The sequence below is a fragment of the Sapajus apella genome, unplaced genomic scaffold, assembly GCF_009761245.1.
Source record: "Sapajus apella isolate SASKATOON/1434 unplaced genomic scaffold, GSC_monkey_1.0 scaffold19, whole genome shotgun sequence".
NCBI lineage: Eukaryota > Metazoa > Chordata > Mammalia > Primates > Cebidae > Sapajus > Sapajus apella.
In genome coordinates this window covers 16,320,930-16,337,069 of record NW_022436959.1, presented here as the reverse complement: position 1 = coordinate 16,337,069, position 16,140 = coordinate 16,320,930, and positions in this window count along the sequence as shown.

Here is a 16,140-nt window from a genome sequence, read left to right as displayed (position 1 = left end):
CTTAGCTCACTGCAACTTTGAACTCCTGGGCAGGCAATCCTTCCCTTTCAGCCTCCCAACTAGCTGGGATTATAGGCACAAGCCACCATGCCTGGCGGTAAATTGTATTGACGGTCATCATCTCCAGTTTTTACCCTGAATTAAGTTTAATTCATTTAAAAATGTATATGCAATGAACTCAGAGTTTTCCATATTATTTTTTATGCAGGAGATGAAGGAAGGACTCTAGTATGGTTAAAAGGAAAAATGCAAGTTTATGCAGCTGCCTAAGTAAAAAGAAATACTCCAATGAAGCATATGGTAAAACTTAGGGGAAGAAAAATCACATGCAATCATGCTACTCTCCATACAGGATCATGATGATGGCTAAATGAAAACTTGGGAAATATGCTTGTTAATTAAAAAGCATGCAATATGAATTGTATTTTTTGGTAGCAAGTGTCTCTGTGGTTTCTGCTTGTCAACTGCTCCCTCTTCTGAATATATCTGTTTAGTGACAACATTCATAGTTGAGATAATTGAAGATGGGTATTAATTTATTGGTGTGTTGTTTTGATTTATTGGCTTTTTATCATATTCAAGCTGTCTATGCAAGATTCAGGCTCTAAGTAAACTTCTAACTAAAACATTAGGAAAAATGGAATCTTTGCATCCTTTGTAGTACTGTGAAGAATAGTAGGTTTACTTTTGTGTCCCTGTCATCAACCTCACGCTTTCTGTGAACACACTCCTCTCCTTGGCGATGTCCAAAACTAGCCTGTACTGGTAGTCTCTTTTCTAAATTGCTCTCTCCTCTCACTTTCTTTTCTTTCTCTGCCATTAAAAGTTATTTTTATAACTTATTCCTCAATTTCTCATTCTCTGTTTTCTACAGGGACAGATAACTAAGGGGTCAATTGTTTGATTTTTATGTATTCATTTCCCTACATTATTGCCAATTCTAGATTTTATTAGCATTTTGTTCACTGTAGAGTGCCCCAAAGAACTTGATGTAGTGAGATGATTTAGACATGAGAAGAACTATTTCAGAATATTGTATGTGCAAAAGAACTTTGCCAGTCTGTGGAGAAATCTTGGGATAATAAGACCTTTCTAGGTAGATGAATTTAAGCATAAGCTAATAACTTGATTTATTAATCGTAAAGGGCTTTTTAAAAAACAAAACCACAAACCATTATCACACCTAATACAATTTTTAAACTTCTTTATTAATATGATTATCAAATTGTATCAGAAATGTCTTAGAGTTGACTTGTTAGAATCAGGGTCCAAATAAGGTTTATGCATTGTATTTGGTCCATGTGACTCTGATGCCTTTTTTGATATATATCAACCCCCTTCCTCTTATCATGCTATTTATTTGTTGAAGAAACTATGGGGCTATTTCTCCATAGAATTACCCATGTTTTTTATTTGGCTGCTTATAATCTCCTGGCATTTAGGATACTCTCTGTTCTCTGTATTTTCTGTAACTTGCCAATGAGATCTAGGCCCTTGGATTTTGATTTTTTGCAAGCATACTTTGTAAGTGTGTGTATTTTCTACTCTATCACAGTAGGAGGCACATAATGTCTGGCTGTCCTGCTTTTAGTGAATGATAAGACTTATCAGTGAGTTCAAGTGTCACTAGTCTGAAACCTCCATTATGAAGTTCCCGTCAACCTGTTACCTAATGGCTTCAGCGGCCATTGGATAGTTGCAAGATCAATGATTTAATCAGGGATTGTAAAATGGTGATATCCTAATTCAATCACTCCTTCTGCACCTATTAGCTAGAATTTTTCCATAACAGAGAGCTTTTACTCATCAACTATTTAATTGATCTGAATTAGTTTATTCATAAAATGTTTAAAATTGTGGATTTTTTGCCTACCAATTTTCAGAGTGATGAATTTGATGTTCTGATAACTTTTAAAGATAACTCAAATTCTTTTGGTAGTGTTCTAACAGCTTTCAATGCATTGCAGCCATTATTGTTTTTCATACTGACATTGGCCCATTTTCAGCTGGGAGAGTCCCTTCAAGTTGACTGCTATATGTTTTTGACATATCTCTAGTAGACTTTGATAGTATCCTTGCTTCCAGGCACAACAAGATATGATAGGTACATTCTGTGTAATACCAGCCCTGGAATCAGCCCTAGTTCCTTTTTATCAGGAAGTGGTTTTTAAAGATCACAATCTGGGCCTCGGGGGTGCTCATTGCTACTGGTTGTATGTCATTGGTTTCAAATCTTTTTAATTGACAGATATGATATGTTTTTAAGAGGGAGAGAAATAAATTACAAATGTTTATTATTTTCAATCAAAATGTAAAATTGCATTTTAAACTGATTTTTAAAAAAAATTTGTTTGTATTTCTTTTCTTATAACAGAAAATTGTTTCCTAATAATATTGACATTATCCATAACCACTTATTTGCTTTATTCTTTTTTCTCTCTCCTTCCATATGTGTATGTATGTGTGTATGTGTGTATGTATATGTATATGTGTATATATATATATATATATATACACATATATATATGTATATACATATACATACACACATACATACATACATATAATATTTCTACTAACAGCTCTTAGGAGCTCTTAAACTGAATGCAGTTTAATATTTTACTGTGGTTCCTTTTGTCTTTTTGATGTATACTACTAGAACTGTATCATCATTTACTTTGTTTTAAAATCATTTGAAATAATTAACATGACTATGTTATTATAATAATGTATAGCTAGATTCATTTGTTTCAGTATGTTTTTAATTTTAAAGGACTCCCTTTTTAAAAAGTTTGTTTTAATCATGTAAAAAATTTATATATTTCTCAAGTCAAAACCATAGCAATAATTTAGAGAGCGCTAACTTCTACCTTAGTTCTCTTTTCTTTCTATTCTTATGTAGGTAACTATTTTTATTAGTTTCATGGGTTATCCTTCCACAGTTTCTTTAGCAAGCACAAATACACATATCTATATGTGTGCACGCGCGCACACACACACACACACGCATCAATGTCTTTTCCTCTTCTTACATAAAGGTAGTCAGTAATACATAAACTCTTCTGCCCCTTGTTTATTTCACCTAATGATATACCCAGAGGGCTCACTCCGCCACAGAGTTTAGAAGCCTTCCTTGTCACTTTTCATAGCCACAAAGCACCTCATGGTATGGGTGGCCACAATAGGTTGCTATGTTTTCTTCTAGTTCTTTGCAATTCCAACATGATCTTTTAAGTTTCGTTCGTTCAGTCTCAGAAGAATCCTACCTACTATTTCCTGTCCAAACTTCCCTCTACCACACACACATAAAGCTTCAGCATTTGGCAGTTCTTGGAGTAGGGATTTAACAAATTTTGAGTAAGTAGAATACATGCAGCAAAGAAGTTTCCTTCATTTCACTCACAGAGAGTCCCTAAATTAAGACTCACATTTTTTCCTTCTTTGAGCAGCCCCTGATTTTTCAGTCTTGATGATCTTACAATAATCATATCTTTACCTGCTCTTAATCTGGCTTCATTCTGAATCTAGCTTCTCTTTGAGCATCCTCCCCGACCAGGATAACCCATGTGATCCCACCCCAACTCCCCCCCAACCCGCCCTACCCCACCAGATGCCTGGATAACAACAGATTTCAAGATACAGAGATACTTCTTTTTTTCCCCTTTTTTCTCCCTTAGTAATTTTCATTTATGGTGATATAACTGTTAGAGATATTTCTAATCTGAACTTTCTTTTACTTCTTCAGAGTTGCCTTTCTCAGAACTCATCCCTTCTCAGTTATAACATGGGACTACCTAAAAAAAACAAAACAAAACTTTATATTTTGTTGTTTAATTATACTCTACTTCATTCTAGAGGGGATTCTAGACACTTAGCTGTGACTACATTATAGTTCTTTAGTGGCCAGCCAAAATATTGGAGTTGGGTTTTAAATTATGAGCCCACAAACTCATGCATATACAACTGGCAAACCTATCAGAAGCATTTTGATATTGAAACAATTGCTGAAGTACTGTGTGTGTGTCATTACCTTATTTAAAAATTATATTCAATAGTATAAACAATCACATGTGTGACTTCCGAAATTTTATATGCCTTTAGTTTGAGGCATGTAATTCCTAAGGCTAATGAGAAGCTCCTGCAGGCTGTCTTTGTCTTATAATAATTAGTCATCCATTTAAGTTTCAGAATTTGATTTATCTCAGAAGATTAAACCTTAACGAAATTCTTCAGTGGAGAATTTTTCCCATTCCCAGCACTTTGGGAGGCTGAGGTTTGTGGATCGCTTGAAGCCAGGAGTTTAAGACCCAGCATGGCCAACATGGCAAAACTGTGTCTCTACTAAAAATACAAAAATTACAACAATTAAAAATTCCTTATACTGGAATGCTAATATAGCATTTGATTACACAGAAATTGTAAAATTTCTGTAATCCTTCTGTTATCTCACAATTGTAATATTTGCCATGTTTAAAGGTATAAATCACTGTTCACATTTTGAAAAATTTTCTCAGACTCTATTTTAAGAAGAGAAATTACTAAGCAACAATTGGCCCAGTGTTTTGTCTGTCATCTTCAGGCTTACAAAAATGGTCAAGTAAATCAGGAAATATAGGAGCTATAACTTCTTCCTGAATTTCAATCATGACACATAGGCTGCCTGTCAAGAACAGTTGATGTGAGGCTGAACATGGTGGCTTACATCTGTAATCCCAGCACTTTGGGAGGCTGGTACGGGAGGATGACTTAAGGTCAGGAATTCCAGACCAGCTTGGCCAACATGGTGAAACCCATTTCCACTAAAAATACAAAAAAATCAGCTGGATGACAACAGATTTGTCATGGTGGTACATGCCTGTAATCCCAACTACTTGGGAAGCTGAGGCACAAGAATCAATCGCTTGAACCTGGGAGGTGGAGGTTGTAGTGGGCCAAGATTGCACCACTGCACCTCAGCCTGGGCAATAGAGCAAGGCTCTGTCTCAAAAGAAAAAAAAAAAGAGCAGTTGATGTCAGGATGTCAGTTAATAAGAGCATCCCTCAACATAAGCAGATTTGTGTCCTGCTGGTCTCAGATGGCTCAGCGTGGAGTAGTGCTGGAACAATGGGTAGAAGACAGAATTCTAGTTCTAGTCTTGGCTTGTTCATAATCTACTTGCGTAATCTCAGCAACACTAACATCTCTGCTCCTTGGTTGCCAAGTCTATAAAATGAAGGAAGTGCATTATAATTACTAAGATTTCTTTTTTTTTTTTTGGTAAAGACAGAGTTTCGTCCTGTTGCCTAGGCTGGTCTCAAACTCCTGGACTCAAGCGATCCACCTGCCTTGGCCTCCCAAAATGCTAGGATTACAGGAATGAGCCACTGTACCCAGCCTAAGATTCCCTGTAGTCCCCAAATCCTCTGATTTTGTGTTTAAAAGTTTAAGGTGACCCATGCAGATTCAAAGGCTGTCACCTAAAGATGTAGCTGATTGGATTCCTGCTGTCAGCATCCCATGAAAGCCATGCTTTATTTGTAAATGAGGTAAGCGCAGTTTTACTTGTTCTTAATTTCAGTCCTAGCTGTCCTAGTTCAGACAGCTTATATTGAGGAAGTACCACGCTACCTGGAAGACTTGTCTGGCAGCTGCCTCCCATTCTCTGGCAAGCTCTTTCAGTTTTATATATTGCAGTCTCCAAGAGAAGTTCTAGAGACAATTATATGGAAGCTTTTGCTCACTAATAACCTAACCCTTCCATCTGCTATACAAGGATATCTGCAAATCATGCAATGTTAGTTCTCCACTAATGCCCACTCATCAACCACTTGTCATCCAGCCAACAGACAAAGACAAATCTATATTAAGAAGTTAAAAATGGGCCAGGTGCTGTGGCTCATGCCTGTAATCCCAACACTTTGGGAAGCAGAAGCAGGAGGAGGATTGCTCAAACCCAGGAGTTCAAGACCAGCCTGGGCAACATAGTAAGACCCTGTCTTACAAAAAAACAAAATTAGCTGTATGTAGCGGTATGCACTTGTAGTCTCAGTTACTTGGGAGATGGAGGTGGGAGGATTGCTTGAGCCTGGGAGATGGAGGCTGTGGTGAGCCATGATCATACCACTGCACTCCAGCCTGGGCAACAGAGGGAGACCCTATCTTGAAAAGAGAAGAAAAAAAAAAAAAGTTCAAAATGTCTTATGGAGCACAAGGTAGAGGAACGTATTATTAATTCTCCATTGATCTTCAGCCTAAGGTAAACATTTACAGAGTGGCAACTGTAGCCAATCTATCATGTGGCTATAACATGGGGGAACTGCCAAAATCTCATGTGACATCTAGAGTAGTACTCACAGGACTATCCACACTCACCTGCTCACCTCAAATAGAAAGAGATGGCCACTTACAGAAAGATCTCAGAGAAAAATTTGTTATATTGCAGTGGTTCTAAAATTTTAGCATGCATCAGAACCAGCTGTTAAAACACAGACTGCAAGCTGGATCACTTGAGCCCAGGAATTCAAGACCAGGCTGGGCAATATGGCAAAACCCCATCTCTACCGAAAAATATAAAAATTAACTGAGTGTGATAGCACATGCTTGTCGTCCTAGCTATGGGGAAGGTGGGGTGCTGAGTCAGGGGGATCGATTGAGCCTGGGAGGCAAAAGTTGTGGTGAGCCAAGATTGTACCACTGCACTCCAGTCTGGGCAACAGAGTGAGAACCTCTCTCAACACACACACACACACACACACACACACACACACACACACACACACACAGAGAGAGAGAGAGAGAGAGAGAGAGAGAGAGACAGAGAGAGACAGAGAGAGAAAGATTGCGGAGCCCTATCCCCAGAGTTTTTGTGTCAGTAGATCTAAGTTTGGCCAGAATAATTCACATTTCTATCAAGTTCCCACATGATGCAGGGATGACAATAGATATTCTACAGAGATTTACCCAGGGACAGTCAAAGGAGTGAAACCAAGAATGTGGAAGCTAGAGCATAATAACTGAAGGTAGTCCTCACAGAATTTGGCTGTCAGAGATGAAGTAGCTAAGCCTAATAAGCCACCTGGATAGGAAGCTAAACTGACAACAGCAACAAGCTCTTTACAGAATAACAATCTATAGGTCAGTGGTACATTAAATTAGCTAAATATCAGATCTTATCAATTGACACCTCTCTTAGCTAGTAATGTTATCTCTAATTTTCTCTTAATATATAAATAATAGTGATAGATTATTAATAGAGTAGAATATTGTTGAATATTGGCTCACAGGAACCACCTCTTTTTCATGCATTTTTTCCAGATAAGGATTTTTTTTTTTACATTTAAATGATCTGCATCTTGAGGTATCTGCCATCTATAAAGGGAGTTCAATATACCACAGCATCCAGGATTATGAGTGGGAGGAACTCTATTTCATAGTTACTTTCTTTTGGAGGCACTCCCTCTTGTCCAAGTTTCAGCCAGGGAATCAATGCGGAGCAAACCAAGATCAATTTTAATTGATTGTTCAGGTTTTTAAATAATTTGCATTCTTCCCTAATACTTGACAGAATAACCACAGTACTTGAACTGTATACCCTGTAATTTTATCTCTAATTCTTAAAGCATTTTACTGTACAGTGACTTTTGCATTTACAAACAGCACAGTGCCTTCATGGTGTGTCAGAGGAAATAGGAGAGCAGAATAAAGGGGGAAATGTGACAAAAACTTGCTTATATTTGTGTACTTACACACACACACACGAACTCTAGCTGTCATGGTTTCCATTATTAAATGTTGCATAGGGAATAAAATTTTGCAAATATTAAATTGATGCACTTAAATTTCTTCTTAAATCATGTTTGCAGACTTCTACTTCCAACATTATGTCATAAGGCTAGTTGCCCCAAAGCAGGAGAGAGCAGCATTGGGAATGGTCTTTAAAATCAGGTTTGGATGTTAGAGGACACTGGTCATCACCTTAGCAAATGGTTAGCAAATGTGGCAGATGGCATTGGTTGTCTAACAGTGAATCACTGTCCAACAGTGATTCTCTGCTTCTAAACTTGCTAAAAGAGTCCAGACTGTGGGGCATTCATTGTGCCCAGCCTTTTGAATGTCTTAAGTAATTCAAATGATTACAAATTGCTTATAGAGACTACAGAAATTAATGGTTCTCCATCTTGATGGTATATTACATTCAACTGAGGAGCTTAAAAATACTAAAATTAGGGATCTACTTCCATAAATTCTGATTTAATTAATCTAAAGTGAGACAAGGCACTGATATTTGTAAAAGTTCAATAGTAGCTACGGATGACAATCATATGGTTTTAATTCTTGAAATCATCACATTTTAAAAGAAATTGATTTATACTCAGTTCTCTCTTCACTTCCTGTTATGAGAATATTTAAAGACAAAATAATGAATAATATGGCTATGACACTGGGAAACTGCCAACATCTCATTTAAGACCAAGAACAGTAATTACAGGGCCAGCTACACTGCATGAAAGAAACTAAATTTCCTCTGTACCTCTGAGTCATAATCTGAGAAAACACGTGGACTGTCTAAATAATGTCCATTTTTGAGTCCTGTCATCGTAAGATATTTTTCATACACACTCATTAAATACTTGCAACATTATAAAAATGTAGAATTAATATCCATCCCCATTTTATAGATGAGAATATTGAGGCATCACAGGAATATATATAGTTATGGAATCAACCCAGATTTCTTCGGTCCAGCGTTCATAATCTTTCCACTCTACTGTTAACTGCTTTTCAAAAGCTGTCTCTTTTCACCCACTTCCCAGTATCAGCTCCCCTGCTTATATAGGGAAAAGCCAGAGTTGGAATTTGGCATTTCTGTCTAATGCTTCAGCTCCTAAATTTAAGATTCAATATAGTCATGAGCCACTTCTATTGGATTACTCTTTGAGACCAAAGCTGTGTCCATCAGTCCAAGTCTTCAAGGCCAAATCCTTCAGCTTCTGGGAGCATTCCAGTGCCTCCAATCCTAGAGGAATGACAGCAATTCCCATGAGCTTCTTGGTGTTCATTTTTAGAAACTGTTTTTCTCGGGGGCCGGGCGCGGTGGCTCAAGCCTGTAATCCCAGCACTTTGGGAGGCCGAGGCGGGTGGATCACGAGGTCAAGAGTTCGAGACCATCCTGGTCAACATGGTGAAACCCCGTCTCTACTAAAAATACAAAAAATTAGCTGGGCATGGTGGCGCGTGCCTGTAGTCCCAGCTGCTCAGGAGGCTGAGGCAGGAGAATTGCCTGAACCCAGGAGGCGGAGGTTGCGGTGAGCCGAGATCGTGCCATTGCACTCCAGCCTGGGTAACAAGAGCGAAACTCCGTCTCAAAAAAAAAAAAAAAAAAAAAGAAACTGTTTTTCTCTTCTGGAAATATTTGCCATGAATTATCAAGAATTAAATTCCTCAGTACATTGTGTTCTTAGTCACTTTGGGATGTAAATGATCAGGATTGACTGTCCACATTCAGCAGGCTGACTGGATAAAAAATCAGATTTCAGTTTAACAAAACATTTCTTGTCATGAATTTTAACTGTTAATGCATCTTGTAAGAGGGACTATGATGTTCGAGAACAAAATTGAGTTTCATGTCTGGGTTTTCTCTTTTGAACTACTAGTGGGCAAAAATGCCCTAGACGATTTGTTATTGTTAGTGTTTTGCGTAGCTGTCAACAACAAAATCTTCTTCACCTATAATCAGTGAATATTTCTTGGGGAAAAAAATCTCAAGCCAATATTAACTGACTTGATTTATTTTGTTTCTGATATTTCTCTTACTTTACTCATTTTTCAGTTCATTGCATCTAAGCTGTTGAATTCTATTAGGAAGGCCCATTTTCCAAATGACCAAGGCAGTTGTAAAAAATATTACTGTTAACTTTCTGAATATAGTACTTCATGTTCATTTGCACTCACTGCATATGCTGGCTTTTTTTGGGGGGAGGGCGTGGTAAACATGACAGGGGCATATTGATCTCTTAAGTGCTTAATCAAACTCCATTAATGCTGGTAGCCATAAACTGCCTATCAGAATGGCATGGCTTGGAAATGTTTGTATGTGTGAATCAAACTTAAATAAAATTATTTATCACAAGGCTACTTTTCTGGACCTACTGGGAGTGCATGCTAGATTTTTTTTGCACGGTGTTATTAACCTACATGTTGGCTTTGTCTTTAATTCTATATAAAGTATGCTGATTTATTAGAATGCTCACTCTACAGTAAACTGATAATTGGATGCTCTTGAAAGAATGAGTTTCATTGATCTAGTCAATGACCACAGATATTACTGAAGTAAACCTCCTAACCGTGTTGGGGCGTATTTTGGCCATGATCAATGTTTCTGAATCTTTCTTTGTATTTTTTTGTTTTGTTTTGTTTTATTTGGCACTATCTGCATTGATTTAAATCTGCAGCAAATTTAATGTGCTAAATTCATCTTGACACAAAGTTTCATTACTTTTCTTGAGATGCGAACTTTTCTTTGTTTATTATAGATTAAAAATCTTACATGACAGTCTTTGAAAATAATCTATTTCTACTTATGTCAATATGCATCAGTGGTTGACAATAAGTAAAGTGAAAAATTAAAGACACTGACTTAAAATTATTGAATTAAATTTCTTTTCTTTTTTTCTTTTTAAAGCCATTACAAATATCTACCTTGGCACCGTCTAAAGAAATTCTGAATTTTCTGAGAACAAGAGGCCAAGTCCAATGTGTGGAAGTCTTTTCTGTATGTCTGTGACTAGAAAGTTATAACTGATATGCCAGGGGATCAGTAATGAGCCTCATCTTGACTCAGTCTCCAAGAATCAACTTTTACTGAGGTGCATGCAGGCAACTTTATATCCTATTTGACAACATTAAACCCAAAAGAAAAAAAATCAGACATTGTTTCTAGACTCCATACAGATTGTTTATCAATCCTGTGACATATACACAATGAAAAGGTATAAAATATACAGGTTAATGACATTTTGTTAGAATTACAAGACAAAGAGGAAAAAAACCCCACAGTATGCAAATGCATGCTAGACTTTCTGGTTAGAGTAGAAGCTACTTGAGAATGTTTGATGTTTTGTCCCCCGTTTTCATTTTTATAAAGTTAAAATTTTCTCTAGGTATAAAGAAAATAAGGGACACCATGTTTATTTGATTGATTTTCTCTGAAAAAAAAGTATAAAAAGCTATACTTGCACATGGTAAAAAGTTCAAAAGGTAGCAAAGGGATTTGAAGCAAAAAGTAAGCCTCCTCCCTCCTAAACGTATTAGGTAATAGGCTACCCAAGATCCTTCCTGAAGACAGCCAGCTACCTGTTTCTTGCATATCCTTCCAAAGACACATGCAACGCATTCACAAATATGTGTGTATATATATGTATTACACACCTGCATACATACACATCCACAAATGGTAGTATGTTTCATTGTCTTCCACTTTGATTTTTTCATTTATTAATGCTTTTTGAAGAGTTCTTTTTTTTTGTATCATTGAACACAGAGTTGTTCCATGCTTTCAAAAAACTGCATAATAATCTATTGAATGAATGTAGTATAATCTATTTAACCAGTCCTCCATTGATGAACACTTAGGTCATTTCCAATCCTTTGCTATACTGAATAATGTTTTAATAAATATCATTTTACATAGATTATTTCTTACATATGCAAGTATATCTTTAGGATATACACATAAGTGGAATTGTTGGGTTTAAGAATATGTTTAATTAAAATTTTGACAAGATTTGCCAGTGTGATATTTCGGCATTTAACAATCAGTGTGGCACAGGCTCCAATCAATCAGAATGGATACTGGCTGTAGACAACTGGTAAAGGCTGCACATCAGATGAGAACATTGTCAAACTGCCCTTCAAAGATGTAACTGATTGTTCTCCTTTAAATAAGTTATGAGGACAGGTACTATGCCTTTCCATTACTATTCCTATTTATAGAATTAGATTTATAGAATCTCAATGTTTTTAAAATAATCATTATTACCAATAAAATGTTACCTGAGACCACTGGTGAATTGCAGTCATAAAGGTTCTATATTAGGCTGCATATTAAGTATATTAAATGCTATGTTATTCATTACAAAGAAGAATTCAATATTGTGTATCAACACTAACATCATATAGACTCCTTGCTGAGGTAGCTGAAAAAGTGACCAGAACAGGGGGCTTATCTGCCTCTTTTGTTGGAAGGTAAACTTCATGGGGGCAGAACTTGTTTTGTAAACACAAATAATTTCCCCACAATAATGTCTTCAACATCAAGAAAAATGTCTGGTGGTAGTAACAAAATATTTCCTTGCTTATTACATATATAACTATTGAACTGAAATATAGAGTCTTCCCTACAAGGACAGGGAAAGGTTGTAAATATTCATATAGTAACACTTTTCTTGTTATATCTGTTCTCTGTTTCCTAACATTTGGAGATTGGTCACTTGTTTATATTATTATTATTATTATTATTAGAGATGGAGGTCTTGGTCTGTTACACAGTTTGGAATGCAGTGGCACAATCACAGCTCACTGCAGACTCCATCACCTGGGTTCAAGCAATCCTCCTGCCTCAACCTCTCAAATAGCTGGGGCTACAAACATGCACCACCATCCCTGGCTAATTTTTTTTTTATTGCATTTTAGGTTTTGGGGTACATGTGAAGAACATGCAAGATTGTTGCATAGGTACACATGTGGCAGTGTGATTTGCTGCCTTCTTCCCCTTCACCTATATCTGGCATTTCTCTCCATGCTATCTCTCCCCACCTCCCCAACCCCCCATCCCTCCCCCATTTCCCCCCAACAGACCCTAGTGCTCCCCTCCCTGTGTCCATGTGTTCTCACTGTTCAACACCCACCTATGAGTGAGAACATGTGGTGTTTGATTTTCTGTTCTTGTGTCAGTTTGCTGAGAAAGATGGTTTCCAGGTTCATCCATGTCCCTACAAAGGACACGAACTCATAATTTTTGATGGCTGCATAATATTCCATGGTGTATATGTGCCACATTTTCCCTGTCCAGTCTATCACCAATGGGCATTTGGGTTGGTTCCAGGTCTTTGCTATTGTAAACAGGATGCAATGAACATTCGTGTGCATGTGTCCTTATAGTAGAACGATTTATAATCCTTTGGATATATACCCAGTAATGGGATTGCTGGGTCAAATGGAATTTCTGTTTCTAGGTCCTTAAGGAATCGCCACACTGTCTTCCACAATGGTTGAACTAATTTGCACTTCCACCAACAGTGTAAAAGTGTTCCTATCTCTCCATATCCTCTCCAGCATCTGTTGTCTCCAGGTTTTTTAATGATCGTCATTCTAACTGGCGTGAGATGGTATCTCAATGTTGTTTTGATTTGCATTTCTCTGATGACCAGTGATGATGAGCATTTTTTCACATGTTTGTTGGCCTCATGTATGTCTTCTTTTGTAAAGTGCCTGTTCATATTCTTTGCCCACTTTTGAATGGGCTTGTTTTTTCCTTGTAGATCTGTTTTAGTTCTTTGTAAATTCTGGATATCAGCCCTTTGTCAGATGGGTAAACTGCAAAAACTTTTTCCCATTCTGTTGGTTGCCGATTCACTCTAATGACTGTTTCTTTTGCTGTGCAGAAGCTGTGGAGTTTGATTAGGTCCCATTTATCTATTTTGGCTTTTGTTGCCAATGCTTTTGGTGTTTTGGTCATGAAGTCCTTGCCTATGCCTATGTCCTGAATGGTTTTGCCTAGATTTTCTTCTAGGGTTTTTATGGTGTTAGGTCTTATGTTTAAGTCTTTAATCCATCTGGAGTTAATTTTAGTGTAGGGCGTCAGTAAGGGGTCCAGTTTCTACTTTCTGCACATGGCTAATGCCTGGCTAATTTTTAAAGTTTTTCACAGAGATGGAGTCTTGCAATGTTGTCCAAGCTGGTCTTGAAATTCTGGGCTCAATAAATTTTCCCACCTTGTTTTCTCGAAGTGTTGGGATTACAAGTGTGAGCCGCTGTGCCCAACCGTGGAAACTGATCACTTATTAAAGATGTATCCTGAACATAAAATTGCTAAAACAGCAGGGCGTGATGGTTCATGCCTTTAATCCCAGCACTTTGAGAGGCTGAGGCAGGCAAATCATAAGGTCGGGAGATCAAGACCATCCTAGCTAACACAGTGAAACACTGTTCTCTGCTACAAGTACAAAAAATTAGCCAGGTGTGGTGGCATGTGCCTGTAGTCCCAGCTACTTGGGAGGCTAAGGCAGGAGAATCTCTTGAACCCGGGAGGCAGAGGTTGCAGTGAGCCAATATAGCACTACTGCACTCCAGCCTGGGTGACAGAGTGAGACTCAGCTCAAAAAAAAAAAAAATTGTTAAAGCCTAGATTTCACCATTAGGTCTTTTAATTCAGCTCCTAGAGGAAGAGTGTCTATGTTTGAATATTCTTAGACCATGGTTAATGCTGAAATTTGTACATTTTATAATATGGTAATTGTATTTAGCTAGCTGACGTCTTTTGTTTTGGAGGGCTGGGGTGTATATACTTGTGAATGTAGAATTTAACACCTGAAGTAGTAATTATGTGTACTCAGAAATTACAGGGTAGGAAGTCGAAATTGGAATGGAAAAGGCAGGTTATGGAAAATAACATGCAATATATAGATTTATATATTAAGTACTTGGGGACACATAGCAAAAAATGCTTGTGATACCTTAAAACAAAGATGCTAACTTTCTTAATTCTCTCCCGCCTCCCTGCCACCTTCAATTCATGAGAAAAAATGAGGCAAAGTCGTGGAACAAGATGATGATTCCAAAGCACCACAATATTAGCACTGAATTCAATGCAGTCTCATGCATTGAGACTGTCTGGGAAATGCTTGATGCAGGAATATGTTTTTACATCTAATGCAAAGTCTTTGCAACAAACTGCATTATTTGGACTTTTTAAAAAGGTTTTCTCCCATGTAAATATAATTCTATATTATAAACACAGGAACTTTAGATGACTGAAAAAAACAACACAAAATTTCAGATAAACAAGGATTAGGTAAAGGTAGTAGGTGAGATTATACAGGAACCTTAAAGGAGGATGAATGCTACATAATTTTTGTTTTTTGAGATGGAGTCTTGCTCTGTGCCCTAGGCTGGAGTGCAGTGGCGTGATCTTGGCTCACTGCAACCTCTGCCTCCTGGATTCAAGCGATTCTCCTGCCTCAGCCTCCCCAGTAGTTGGGATTACAGACACCCGCCACCACTCCCGGCTAATTTTTATATTTTTAGTAGAGATGGGTTTTCCCCAGGTTGGCCAGACTGGTCTTGAATTCCTGGCCTCAAGTGATCTGCCTACCTCGTCCTCCCCAAATGCTGGGATTATGAGGCATGAGCCGCCACGCTTGGCCTTGGGTGTTACTTAATTTTTAGGACAGGTTCTCACGGTAAGCTTCGTAAGTAGTAGGTTTCTTTGGTTCACCGTCATATTCCAGTACCTAGCACCTGGTGCACAGTAGGTACTCTCAACAAATATTTGTTGAATGAAAAAGAAGAATGTTCTTTGTCAGGCTAGCATAGGGGAATCTCAGCAAAAGCAACAAGTGGTCAGCATTTGTTAAAATGTGAACTTCATAAAGGAAAGGGATAAAGTGTGAGTTATTAAATAATGTCCGTGATATCCAGCCTGTATTCCATTAAGCCCCAGGCTAAGGGGTGAACAGTTAATTTCATAGCTGTACTAAATAGTTATATCGCATATCAGTCAAGGTGATATATGCCTCTAAATCCCTTGGAAAGTACCCAAGGGCAGAGGCCAGAAATCATTATAAGGAAAACCACTAATAAAGTGGGTCATGGAACTTTTTTTAATGCCAAGAAAATAATGTAATAATGGGATTGTGTCTTTCTCCGTTTCCTTTGATAATGCTTTTAGTATTAGGATCTATCCAATCAACGAATTTAGGAATATTCTAACAATGAAAGTTTCTGTGTTTTACATTCAGTACTTATTAAAGTGGATATCTACTGAGTCGTATTATCAGATTAAAATCTCTATAAATCAAAAAGGAGAGAGAGGGGAGTTTATTGGGCTTTGTAAAGATCTTTACATTAGGAAGACTGACAATTACTGAAGTTTTATTTGAGGG